This window comes from Euprymna scolopes, chromosome 27, assembly GCF_053919585.1.
Source record: "Euprymna scolopes isolate OS-2025 chromosome 27, ASM5391958v1, whole genome shotgun sequence".
Lineage (NCBI taxonomy): Eukaryota > Metazoa > Mollusca > Cephalopoda > Sepiida > Sepiolidae > Euprymna > Euprymna scolopes.
The window spans coordinates 81,031,420-81,045,301 of record NC_136508.1 but is presented as its reverse complement, the minus strand read 5'-3'; positions in this window follow the sequence as shown (position 1 = coordinate 81,045,301).

Below are 13,882 nucleotides of genomic sequence, written 5' to 3'. Positions count from 1 at the left end.
TTTAATACCTAGTAATATGCTGTTTTGGGGTGAAAAAACGATAAAATCTCACTGGATAATAATATATAACCAGGGTATACAGGTGTTGTGCGTAGCAAAGTCGGTTTGTTTGCATAGAATAACTATAAAAGAAACACTTTCCTTTACATGTAAACAATCTTAGCAACAAGGACGAATAAGGCAATACTCCATAGTCAATGGATTTCATGTGTTGACCAGTTGATCTTTTATCACATTACATCTTCAAACCTAAGTCCATATTTGATACGTGATGCCTTAGAAGATCACACAGGTCAAAAGTAGTGATCAGAAATTGATGTACACTGACCGATGGTCAGATAATAAAAATGAGTGAATTTACTCAAATCGGTCGATATAATCGGAAGAAGGGAATCCGCCTGATAACGTTTTCGGCTGCCAAAGCAATGGTTATGTTCAAAAGCGGATCAAGAGAGTTGAAGAAAAAAGGGGACATGACAGTAATAAAAACGTGCTCGGATTTTATTTTGCGTCGTTAGCCACGATCGAACTATAAAAAATGTGTTTTTGAACAATGGGGAAAGATGAGAGACGAAATCACACTGTATAGACAAGTGGTATTTAGTTATACTTACGCTTCTTGCACATGTGCACGATTCAGTGGTTGGATAAACCAATATTCTCAGATTTTAAAGCGCTTTCTCTGCGACAGAGAATGCGTATTCTTCATCTAGCCTGTTGCGATTTACTTAACGATACAATAAATGACTGCACATCTAAACCGGAAAGACGATACAATTAATTTAACGTTGGATCTGAGTCATCCGCTGTCATCTCTTATCTGGCAAAAATTCTGCGAAATAAGGAAAGTGTCATTTTTCCTTTAGCAATGAAAACGGCTACATTCCGCTCCGTTCTATAAGCGAAGAAGTTTGGCGTGTGTATTCAATGATTAGAACTCATTGCATGAGTTCACCACCAAGAATTGTGTTACAATCCGGAGACAGAATATGGTAATCTAGTAAGAAGCAGTGAAGGGAGTGACCCATTCCTTAGGAATCGAATTTCTGCTTGGCCAGTAAACGGAGACAGAGAGATTTGAATAACTGGAGTTAGAAAACTAGTGAACTGATTGCAAGTGTCATTATATATGCGTAGAAATTAGATATAGCGACTTATGTTCGATCAAGATATACCTTTATATATATGGATAATTAATGAAATGGGATTTCGAAGCAGGGATCGATACCAGTCGTTTTTTTTCATATTAATATTTGCATTTTTCTGAATTGCAAATGATATCAGAAGTCTCTCCCTTTCTCTTTCTTTCTTTCTTTCTTTTTTCTCTCTCTTTTTCTCTCTCTCTTTCTCTATCTCTCTCTGTCACTCTCTCTCTCTCTCTCTCTCTCTATAATGTGCGTTTATGTGTGTAGCTATGTTTTTACATGAAATAAACATCAGTGTAAAAGGTTATATTTTTCAGGAATTGCTGACTCATGAAAAATATTAGAATAAAAAAACAAGTAAATTGATGGCATATCATGAATAGTTTATTAGAATCTACATAATAAAATTTCGTTTAAGCCGTATTTTAGTTATGTCTTATTAAACAGAAGATGTAATAAAAGCAATATTAACAATAGGTGGTTGTCGCATTCCACTACGGAAAAAAATTTGTAAACTATGGAAATATATTCCTATTCTACATCTATTTGATAGGGTAGAATCAAAGCAAAAAACTCTCGATACAGAAATAATATAACGTCAAGAAACAAATGCCGTGTTACAAGATAGGTTTCAGGGTGTAACAAAAACAGTTCTTTTTCATACACCACATTAATGGTTTCTGAAAATAGTGAAAATATTTGAATATGATCGAGTTTTCCAATTTTCTCCGCCACACATCTGGAGAAAAGTTAAATGACACCATCGACAAGTGTTTTAGCTCTCACAATACAGAGTTTATCACTACAATATGGCATAATAATACAAGAATAAAAAAGCATTGGAAATGCAAAAAGATATAGGGATAGTATGCCAAAAAGTATACAACAAGATAGCTATGAATGGCTAGGCACATGGAAATAGAAATGCATCCAAAGTATAGCCCGAATGCTTTTCTCCAATCTTCATTCCGTGCCATCATTACGGTTGTAAAAAGCTATAGGGCTATACATTGGATGCAATTCTATTTCCATGTGCCTAGCCATTCATAGCTATCTTGTTTGTATACTTTTTGGAATACCATCCCTATATCCTTTTGCATTTCCAATGCTTTTTTATTCTTGTTAATTAGTATTTTTACTTACAGTCTTATTTTTAAACTTACATTCATGATAGTATTGTCTTTGCTAGGAGGCGGCTCATTGCCGCCTCCATTAGTAGCAGGTCGCTTCCTGCTGGGCTTTAGGTCTTTTTATAATAGTTTGTGCATGAGGCAGCTTTTTTCCCCTTGGGATCCCTGTTATACCGTGCTTTTGAGTCAGCACGTGAGGCAGCCTCCTTTTTTCTGGTTCTTTGTTATAAAGAGCACGTGAGGCAGCTTTTTCCCTCGGAATCCCTGTTATACCGTGCTTTTGAGTCAGCACGTGAGGCAGCCTTCTTTTTTCTGGTTCTTTGTTATAAAGAGCACGTGAGGCAGCTTTTTTCCCTCGGAATCCCTGTTATACCGTGCTTTTGAGTCAGCACGTGAGGCAGCCTTCTTTTTTTCTGGTTCTTTGTTATAAAGAGCACGTGGGGCAGCCTTCTTTTTTCTGGTTCTTTGTTATAAAGAGCACGTGAGGCAGCCTTCTTTTTTTCTGGTTCTTTGTTATAAAGAGCACGTGAGGCAGTTTTTTCCCCTCGGGGTCCCTGTTATACCGTGCTTTTGAGTCAGCACGTGAGGCAGCCTTCTTTGCCTCAGGATTTGCATGATACTTAATTTTTATTATTTCAGCATTTTTCTGATAGTATTCTTTTTGCTCAGATAATACCTTGACTTTGTTTTTTTCATAGTCTATATTTCTCTGGGCTTTTTTACTACGTGCTGACTTTGGCATTTTTTATTAAATGTAAACATATAACACTTATGTGTATCTTACTATAATGTCACTTATCTTATAGCAAGACAACTCTCGTAGAATTGAGATACTGCCCCGTCACCAATAGTTAAAGTGTGGAACGGTATATACACCAATAGTGTAGTTGTTATCTTTATATGAAGTCCTAATCAGTGACAGTGTGAGGTTATTTGGTTAATTTATTGTAGTTTATTTTAGAAAACTTACTTGTTTTTATTAGTATATTGTGTATAGTAGCCACAATATCTAGTTATTTTTGTGGCTAGGGCTTGGATTTTGATTCTTTTTGGTCAGCTTCCAGTGAGTTCTTAGAAGATGACATTCTTGCAGTTTCTTTTGCGGTTAATTTAACTTATTTCCTTTGGCGTTTGGTGAGTTCTTAGAAGAACTGGTCTGATCTAATTTTCTTAGCGAGCGAAGAGATTCAGCTGCATTTAACAATGGTTGCTATAGTGTATTTTTGCGCATGCGTGAGAATTTCAAGTTTCCTCCTTATTTTTCAATAGTTTGACAGTAGTCATGTGTCTTTCTGCCAAGAGCGACAGACGTCTGTGTTAGCCATGATCGTCTAGAGGTTAGGACCCCACGTTGTGGCCGTGCTAACCTAGGTTCAAATCCTGGTCACAGCATTGGCATTTTGCACATATTTTACAGTCCAAAATATGAAGAATTATTTGTTTTTATAACATTGTTTTTTGACGTCGCACTTGCTGATAGGTTACTCTTCTAACAATTTTGATCAACTGAGATAAAGATTTCGTGGTTTCATTAACGCTGGTGGGTTACTGTTTAAAGAAAAAAACCTTAACGTTCACCTCAAATATTCAGCGTCCAAGAAATATAGGCCACTGGCAAACTGGAACGTCTGTGACCATCCGGTGTATTATTTGGAGCTGTCCCTTTTGAGAGAAGTTCCGTGTTCGAAGTGGTCTGTCTACATTGGGTATATAGTGTTTAAAACTTGTTATTACACGTAATCTTATTTAATTATGGAGTTAGCTAAAAAGCGATGGGTCACTGCACTTCTCCGTGTAAAGAGCAGTCGATTGATGCTTGAACTGTTCTCAGGGGCCGTTCGTACACCGAGATACATCGTCTCAAAAGAAAGAAGAAAGAAGAAGAAAGAAGAAAGAAGAACAATTGGCCATTTTTGTACCCCTTTTTTTGCTCTCTTTTGACATTTTAACCGACGTTCTGACACTCGCTGGATTCGTAAGACGCATCTCTGTAAGAATATGTGCTTTTTGAAACTTATAAGTTGATTTTAGTTGAGATTTGGATAGTTTTGTTTTGTAGGCGTATATAGGCGTGTACGGGCCATCCCTATATAGAGAGTGCTACCGCCTCTCTGATTACTCACGATAAGTAAAGCCTAACCCATTATTCAAAATAGCACTGTATTCGAATCTCAAAAAAGATTCAGTCTGTATGACACCACACTGGCTTATAATAGGAATCGTGTACCTTATTCAAGTGATGTTGCCTATGGTAGCAGAACTCGGCTGTATACTTGGCCGGATTAAATTCCTTGTTCGAGAATCCTATAAGACAAAAGACCGAAATAAAAAGATATTTTATAGACTAGTTTACTGGTCATTTAGGGATGTGCAAATGACTGTTCTTAACTTCTTTACTAATTAACGTTAGAGAGAAAAGGAGAGCTTTAATAGAATATTTGATTATCTATATATCGCATATACAAATTACATTTTAGTCTTAGAAAAGTGATCGTTGATTTCGGGAAACTTCGACTGATTGAAAGCAAGAAGATGCATTTCTATTTCGTAGTTTCGTCTTTCTTAACTGAACACATTCAACACTATCCTACTGAGCTCAAGGTAAAGATGCAAAGTTGAAATCTGTAGAGATAAATAGATCTAGAGTTCTATTGTCAAAACTAAATAACGAAACATAAAGACATCTAATATACAAAATACAGAGTGACATACTTAAAAGTAGCCCGATCGTTCTAATCTTTCTCTTACGACCAACTGACACCACAAGACAAAATGTAATCCTGTTTTCAACAAGATCGCGCTATATGATACACGTCTCACATATCACTGACACGAGTTCCTGACATGTTTACGGAAGAGAAAGCAATAAGGAAAGGTTATGACGATCACGTTCGCCGGACTTGTCATCATGTGATGTTTTTTATCTTTGAGGGACTTTAAAACAAACTGTTTATGCAAATAATTCTCATAATCTAGGACAAATAATGGAGAACATTACTAATGCTATCAAGAGAATCACTAGAGAAGATCGACAAACAGTATCGGCAAACGCTGTTATGTATAGATATCACGAGAGAGCAATTCCAGCATCTTATATAAGATTACAGGTAAGTTACACAATAAATGAATGTACCTCTTCTCTACTACATTTTTCTGGGCTACTTCTAATAAAAAATAATAAAAATCTGTCAAATATTTTCCATCCATTACATAAACCGATACGTTCTTTCACACTCGCCAAGAAGGTATAATGATTGGACTTAGAAAGTATAAAGGATTTGAAATCAATTAAGTGATTTCGTTAATTATTTACTTCACTTACCTTTTTATTTACTTTTCTTCCCGTCAGTGAAACAGTTCAGATTTTTAGAAGTATATGGTTCGTTTAGCTAATAAAAGAATATATTATACTAAAAAGTGAACGATAAAAATATCGAAATAGTTGTTACTAGTATTATTTAACGTAATTTATTTTTTAGAAAATAACTTTCAAAAAGGGTAAACAACATTTGACATTAATAAGGAGATGAGGTGGTAGGTTCTGATTTTAAATTTGCCATCATATCTTTCATTTAACTGTGATACCGCGACACATATACAAAAACTAGCTAAAGTCCATGTCGACGTCTGGGTTCAAAAACCATTCTCTTTTGCACATAAGTGTAAATGAAAAAAGTTACATAGTAATATAAAGTGTATTATTTAGGTTTTTAATAATGATCGATGTCGCCTTAGAAATGATTGGAATGAATCGCAAAATCAACAATTGTCTGGTTAAAGATAAAAATCTATGAAAATTGCATAAAGTATTAGAATTAAAGATGCACCTTCAATCAACATGATCACAGATCAAACGAAAATATAACCACAAACAAAAAAGTAGACCTCAAGTTGTACATTAGTGTTCCTTATGCTAGATGCATGTTTTAACGAGGACTTTGATGCGGCTCTCCCAATGGATCAAAAGCGTCCCCAGATAATAACCTTGAAATTTCTACGCCCCGGTACAATATATATATATATATATATATATATATATATATATATATATATATATATATATATATAACAAATTTGGATTTCGAATTATATATATATATATATATATATATATATATATATATAAATGTGTATACATATGCATATATGTACATCCTTTGAAGTCCAAATTTGTTTAGATTTTTACACCTTAGCAGCTATTTTACCGACTAACAACCAAATGAACCCCGTTCCACAGGTTAAAATTCTTCTACATATCAAGGTTTAAGTGTGCAGACCAAACATTGGCAAAAACGTTTTGGTAAAAACTATTCATCAGACACAGAGACTAGGTTAGTTTATATATATATATATATATATATATATATATATATATATATATATATATATATATATATAACGCCATAATTTTTTCTCTATAGACTTAAAACTTGAAATATATGAGATTTGCCATGTAGAGATTTAGTCTTTAGCCGATGAAAATAGCTAATAAGGGGTTTAAATTGAAAAAAAAAATAGGAACTTTATTGGTGTAAGTCGACTTAAAATTGTCTTCGAGGCATACGCAAATATACTTTTATACGTTAAATTCGATTAAGTTTAACGTATTCTTGTCCAGTAGACGATAGGTCATATGACAATGATGCGGGCGTCATCGCTAATCGTTTTACTTTTAGTTATAGAAGATGCCACCTCATTCATATTTCGTAACTTTTAACATCACTACTATTTATTGAGTATAATATAATAATCAATAGAATATTGGCTCTATAAAAGTAACTACGAAATCTACATGAATTAAAATATATTTACGCGTAATTTACGACCGGGTCATGCCGGAGGGCACTATAATATATTGAGTAAAATATATAATCAGAAGACAATTGGAATTAAAATATCATATTTGAGCATATGGTAGGACCCGGCAAGCCGAGCTGCTTGCTAACATATACACTCATGAGCCCAAAAAATTGGCCAAGAGTGAAAGAAGAAAGAAATCGATTTTTCAATATTTTTCTATGAATTTTTGTTAATTTTATACTAAAAATTCCTATTTTGTAGATCATTATTATTATGGCCAATAATAATAAGTGAAAAAATTAATCCTAAAAATGGTAAGACCGCATCTTGGTGAGGATATAAAAAACCGAATTGCGGGATTAAGACTGTCTAAAATGATTACAAGCAGATTTTTGATATTTTAAGAAAAGAACATGTGAAAACATCTCTTTCTGTAGTGAAACAAATTAGTCAAAGTTTCCAAGTGTAACGCTTGGTAAAAGGGAAATCTGGATCTGGTCGCCCTAGAGCATCCACTTTGAAGGACGACCACAGTCTTAAATTAACTGTTTAAAAGGATCGAAACTTATGTTAACCATAGCAAAGAATAAAAACAGGGGCTGGAAATTCTCTTTCTTGATATACAATATCTAGACGAATGAAAGAAATAGTATTTTCCACTAACACGCGTGTAAATAAGCCATTTTTATCTAAGAAGAACATTAATGATAAAAATAGATGTTTCTCGTGTTACGGCATGAAAGATTCAGACTGGTTCAGGAATGTTTTTCGATTAGATAGAATCAAGATGCTGTCTTGTTAATGGTGCTCCCGATACTCGCGAATGATGCAATCGAAGAACTGGAGCATGATTTTCACCAAATTGCATAAAAATGGCAGTTAAACACGGGAATGGAGGGATAATGGTATGAGGAATTTTTACTACAGCAGGAGTTGGAGAACTTATTAGATGTGAGAAGTCAATCAATGCAAAGGAATACATTTGAATGTTAGAAACAAAACTGTTACTAAGTACCCAGAAGCTTGGAATATCCCAGAACATTATTTTTCAACATGATAATGCCCCTGCACACACTGCTAAAGTAACAAAAAAAATGGTTTTCTGATAATTCAATTGATGTGATGTTTTGGTCGGATCAAAGCTCCGATTTAAACCCAATCGATAATATTTGGTTCATTATATCTCGTGCATTGGCCGGAAGAACTTTTGAGAACAATGGCAAACTGTAGGAAGCTGTGCAAAGCGAATGGAATAGCATCTCCTCTTCACAGTGTTCCACTTTGGTTGAGAGCATGTCTAATAGAATTGATCTTATGAAGAAATCAAAAGGAAATGTGATTCCATCCTAAGCATTTATTGAAGTAAATGTCTTGTTCTGTGTTATTAGTCTCATTTAAGTTTACTTGTTCAATTATTATTTGTTTAATACAGTGCAATAAAATTTTAGTGCAATAAAATGTATAAAATTTGTTTGGCCTATTTTTTGGTCACGAATGCATATATATATATATATATATATATATATAATATATTAAATGAAAACTGAAATTATCTTCCTTCAATAGTAGAAACACACTTAATACCTACAACTTCTATCTATTCGCATCTACTGAAAACTTGCCCAAATATCTGTTTACTTAATTATACATACGGAATACTCAATGACTTACCTCCATTTATACTCGTACTGTACTGCACCTACATCTTAATCCTCCTGTAATCTAAAATATACAGAGTCTGGGCAAAATTCTTAGCTCAATTCTTAATACCTACTCACACTGTAACGTTATTCTGTACCTAAGCTAATATATAAATAAAATAAAAAAATTAAAAATCTAAAGGTGAAAGTCTTAATCCACACTAACGCCTTTCTAACAGGCCTGCTCACATAGCTTCTTCCTGCTTCCACTGTATGAGCTTTTTTTAGTAAAAATGAAATAGCAATGTCCTTAAATCACCTTGAAGAGTGTAAATATTCAGTAGATATATAACCTCTACAAACTAACCCTGTAACTAATCACGCGCGGTCGCAGAAATACCGGAATTAGGACCCAGGCGTGGGGGCAAACCCTCTCGAGGCTGATGGACCCAGTAGATCTTCTCAGTGTAGGAGAAAGAAAACTGAAACTAAACATAAGGGGAGGGATGCCTCTCCAGTCTTTGATGAAAACCTTCCTAGAGCTGGTGACTCAAACAAATTACCGGTCTGCAAACCTAAACTCCTTAAGGAGTAGATAGGCTCTGCCTATTTATTCAGGCGCAGAGACGCTATCACAGAGTTTTGGTGCAACACTCAGTGGTAGATCTTGTTTCTTTTCTAGGGCAATGAACGCCGTTTTCCCTATCCCGACACATCCCACCTCTCAAAATTGGGCACTAAGGAGTGCTTGAGTACCACATATGCCTGTGCAATTAGATTGGGTTGACCTTCTTCTGATGGGTTGAGGGTACCGGATTGACAGTTCCTGGCTAGTGTTTCCGACTGGTAGTACAGTTTCCCTAACTTTTGGTAGTGCTTAGAACGGCTGCTCCATCAACAGTTGTATAATATCGGGATGTTTGTAGTGCCATGTCGCGCATGGAAAGGGACCCTGCACTCATCCCCGATGGGCTTTCCTGAGGCCACAGTCCTAACTGGAGAAAGGTCAGCTGATGATCTATTTTTGTTGCATGTCTGATGCTCTGCATAACCTCTTGTTCAGCTCCCCCTCACCTTACTGAAACTCTTTAAAAACATGATGGCAGTACAATAAAAAAAATAAGCTTAAACCAGGCTTAGGATCAAACAAATCCAACTTTCCGCCCCCCTTGAGGCTTGAATTTACGAACATCCGTGGGCTTAGAACTAATTTAGCTGATGTTGAAGCATTTCTCCTAACAAATACCCCGGATATCTTAGCACTAAGTGAGACTAACCTACACTCCTCCATCCCCTCTAACTACTTTAACTTGCCTGGATATCTCCCACTCTGCCGTAAGGACTCTGACAGACATATGCACAGTAACATTCGTAACACCCTCTCCTTGACTAGAGAAATCTAGAATCGGACGATCAAACCTTTCTGTGCTTTAGACTAAACATGCAACACACCATTAGATATTTTACTTTCTCTACCGCTCTCCTTCGACCCTGAACTACACCATAATAAACAAAGTCTCTGACAGCATAGACACAGCACTGCCCCTCGACACTAGCGCACAAGTACATGTATTTGGTGACTTTAATGTCCACCACAAAAACTGGCTTGGAATCTCTACTTACACAGATGCAGCGGGCAGCACAACATATAGCTTCTCTATATCTCAGTCCCTATCACAAATGGTTACGTTTCCAACCCGTTTCTCTGACCAGCAAGAACAACGCGCATCACTTCTAGATCTGTTTCTGACCGCAGTTCCCGATGATTGTATAACAAATGTCGACAGCCCACTCGAGAACGCTGATCATGCAGTGATAATGGTCGAAATCGCCCTAAACTCTGGACCCAAAACTGAAGAGCCAGTGCTCAAAAGAACGAGATATTATAAAAAGGCTGACTGGGAAGCCATCAGAGATCTTAGCAGAGATGCCCCATGGAGAAATATTTTTCTCTTCCTGCTGAACAGTGCGCAAATGAGACCACTGAATGGTTCAAAACACATGAAGCACATGTTCCCATGAAGGAATTTTATAGCAAGCCCCACTCTCCCCAATGGTTTACTTCTACTTGCGCAACTGCCATTGCTCAAAGGCAGCATGCATACCGCAGATTTAATCGACATAAGTTAAGTTCAAACAGGCAGAAGTATATAGAAGCTAGAACTAACGTCAATAAAGAAACAGCGACAGCAACGAGAGAATTTACTGAACCCCCCCCCCAAACAAAAACGCATCAAAACACAAAAATTAGAAACTCGAGACTTCTGGAATCTCTACAACAGTGTAGTAAATAATGGGCAATAAATAATTCACCCACTAACCAACAATCACGAGGTTGTTTGCTCAGCAACAGAGAAGGCTAACATGCTTGCCAGTCGGTTTGCCTCAAACTCCACACTGGACCTTCCAACCACCCCCTACCTGACTTTCTTTTGCGGACAGACGCCACGCTAGACGATCTAAAAATCACCCCTGTTCAGATACATGCTATCATAAAAAACCTTGACACTCCAAAAGCATGTGGACTCGATCTCATCCCAGCTGTACTATTAAAAAAAGTGCTCAGCCGAAGTAGCTCCAGTTCTCTCCAAACTCTACAACAAATGACTTAATAAATCTTGCTTTCCGGTCTGTTGGAAAACTCCTTCTGTGGTACCAGTATTCAGGAATTCTGGCGAAAGAACTGACCCATCAAATTATCCCCCCATTAGCCTCCTCCCACTTTTTGCCCAAAAATTAGAGACCATAATAAACCATGCTCTAGTTCATCACCTTACAGATGCTAAACTTCTGACTGACCAACAATATGGATTTAGACAAGCCCGTTCCACAGCAGACATCCTCACTGTAATCTCTGAACATATATACCATTCACTGGACAAAGTGGGGGAGGGCAGAGCTGTAGCTCTAGATATATCAAAGGCTTTTGACAGGGTATGGCATGAGGTTCTCCTCAGGAAAATTAGATTGTATGGTATCACTGGTAGAATACTTAACATAATTAAATCCTTCTTAGATAAGAGAAAAATCAAGGTTGTCCTCGACGGTCGTACCTCTAAACAATATGATATAAATGCGGGAGTACCTCAAGGGTCTATGCTTGGACATCTATTGTTCCTAATATTCATAAATGACCTCCCCGACAAAATTGCCTCTGACATGGGTATATATGCTGATGACATCACACTCTATAACAGGCTCGACAGGAAAACAAGTGAACACATATCTAAAGAAATAGCAAAAACACTAGAGGATGACCTCCAATCTGTAGTGGAATGGGGGACAAAAATGGATGGTCACATTCAATGCTGCCAAGACTAAACTGGTTTCTTTCAATAATTACATGAAAACTTCTCTGCCACCAATAGTAAATGCCAGTGACTCTTTATCTGAGAGTACATCTTTCAAACTCCTTGGCCTAACGTTCACAAGAAACATGAGTTGGAACAATTACATAGAAAGCATTGCCAAGGCTGCTGCTACTGTGCTAGAGAACTACTAACACCCGAAAGAATCCTGTACCTCTATAAGGCCACCATTCGCCCATGTATGGAGTACTGCTGTCACATTTGGGCTGGTGCATCTGCTACTAGTCTTTCGCTCGCAGACAAGGTTCAAAGAGAATCGCCACTAATAGGCCCTGAACTGATATCTAAGCTTCAGCCTTTGTCCCCTCGACGAAATTTTTCATCCATCTGCCCCTTCTACAAGTATTTTAATGGTGAATGCTCTGGCGAACTGCAGACACATGTGATCCCAGAATGTAGACACCCTCGACAAACCCGACAGGCAGCTAAATCCCACTCCCACACAGTAGAGATCCCTAGATGTAAAAAAAATCTTTCTACTCCAGTAGTTTCTTCCCCAGAACTGCTAGATTCTGGAATTTCATTCCAGGTCCCTGCTTCCCCAACTGTACTGACATGCAGAAGTTCAAGTGTAACGTGAACCGACATCTTGCTGCCCAAATCCCTCCATAGTACCTCAGTAGTTTTTGTCCCGGATAGTACCTATTTACTATACCTCCCCACGGGACAGAGTTAGACAGCAGGGTCGTTTTTTAACGTGGAGAAACGGTACAAAAATAAAAAAAATGTCTCAGTCGTGAAGAACTTCTCCCCCACAGAAAGAGAACAAGAAATGGAAGTGCAGCATCTGAAGATCCCTGATAGTAACCCCCTACACTAAAGTGGCAATTTGCCTTGTTTGGAGTGAAAATGAATGTATATATATATATATATATATATATATATATATATATATATATATATATATATATATGTATATATTTAATTATATATATGTATGTGTGTGTGTATGTGTGTGATTTAATAGACACAAAATGTATTATGCACATACTAATGTCATATACTAGTAATTTCTACCAGTTTCTCTTAATACTGCTTTTTTTTCTAATCGTTTCTTCGACTGTTGGAAATTTCTTGCCACTCACTTTTTCTGTCATTTTTCTAATATATCACATGTAGAACAGAAGTTTGCAACAAAAACTGACCATAATTTTTTTTTTCAATATAAAATCATCAGGCTAATAATTACCGGATAGAGCTGGTCCTGAAGTTACTTTCAGAATTCTCCTTGGATATATTACCCGTGCTCGGCTTTTTACAATCAATTAACGCCAAACATACAGCATGTAGAAGTCATAAAAAGTTCGATCATCGTCCTGCTGATTAAAATAAGTGGGTCAGCGAAACAACATGATAACTGCATATACATGATATTTTGTATATATATATATATTACATTTTATTATATATGCATTATATTTTGTATATATATTACATTGTATATTATATTAAGGATATATTACAATGTAAAAGGCATCACTATTGCATATAACATCGTGGGTATAGTATATTGCACTATATTAAATTGTGGTTACATTACACTGTGTGTATACTATAGCGTGTATATGCGAGGGTATGCATATTACATTGCGTGTATATTATATTATGTAAACATTACATTGAGAGCATATTATGTTTTACGTATAGTTCATTGTGTTTATATTATATCGTATGTGTATCATACTAGATGTATATTTATTATGCATATTGTGTTGCCTGTATATCACATGGCGTGCATATTGCATTGTGTATATATTTCATTTATTGATATTACATGGTGTGCATATTATATGGTGTAT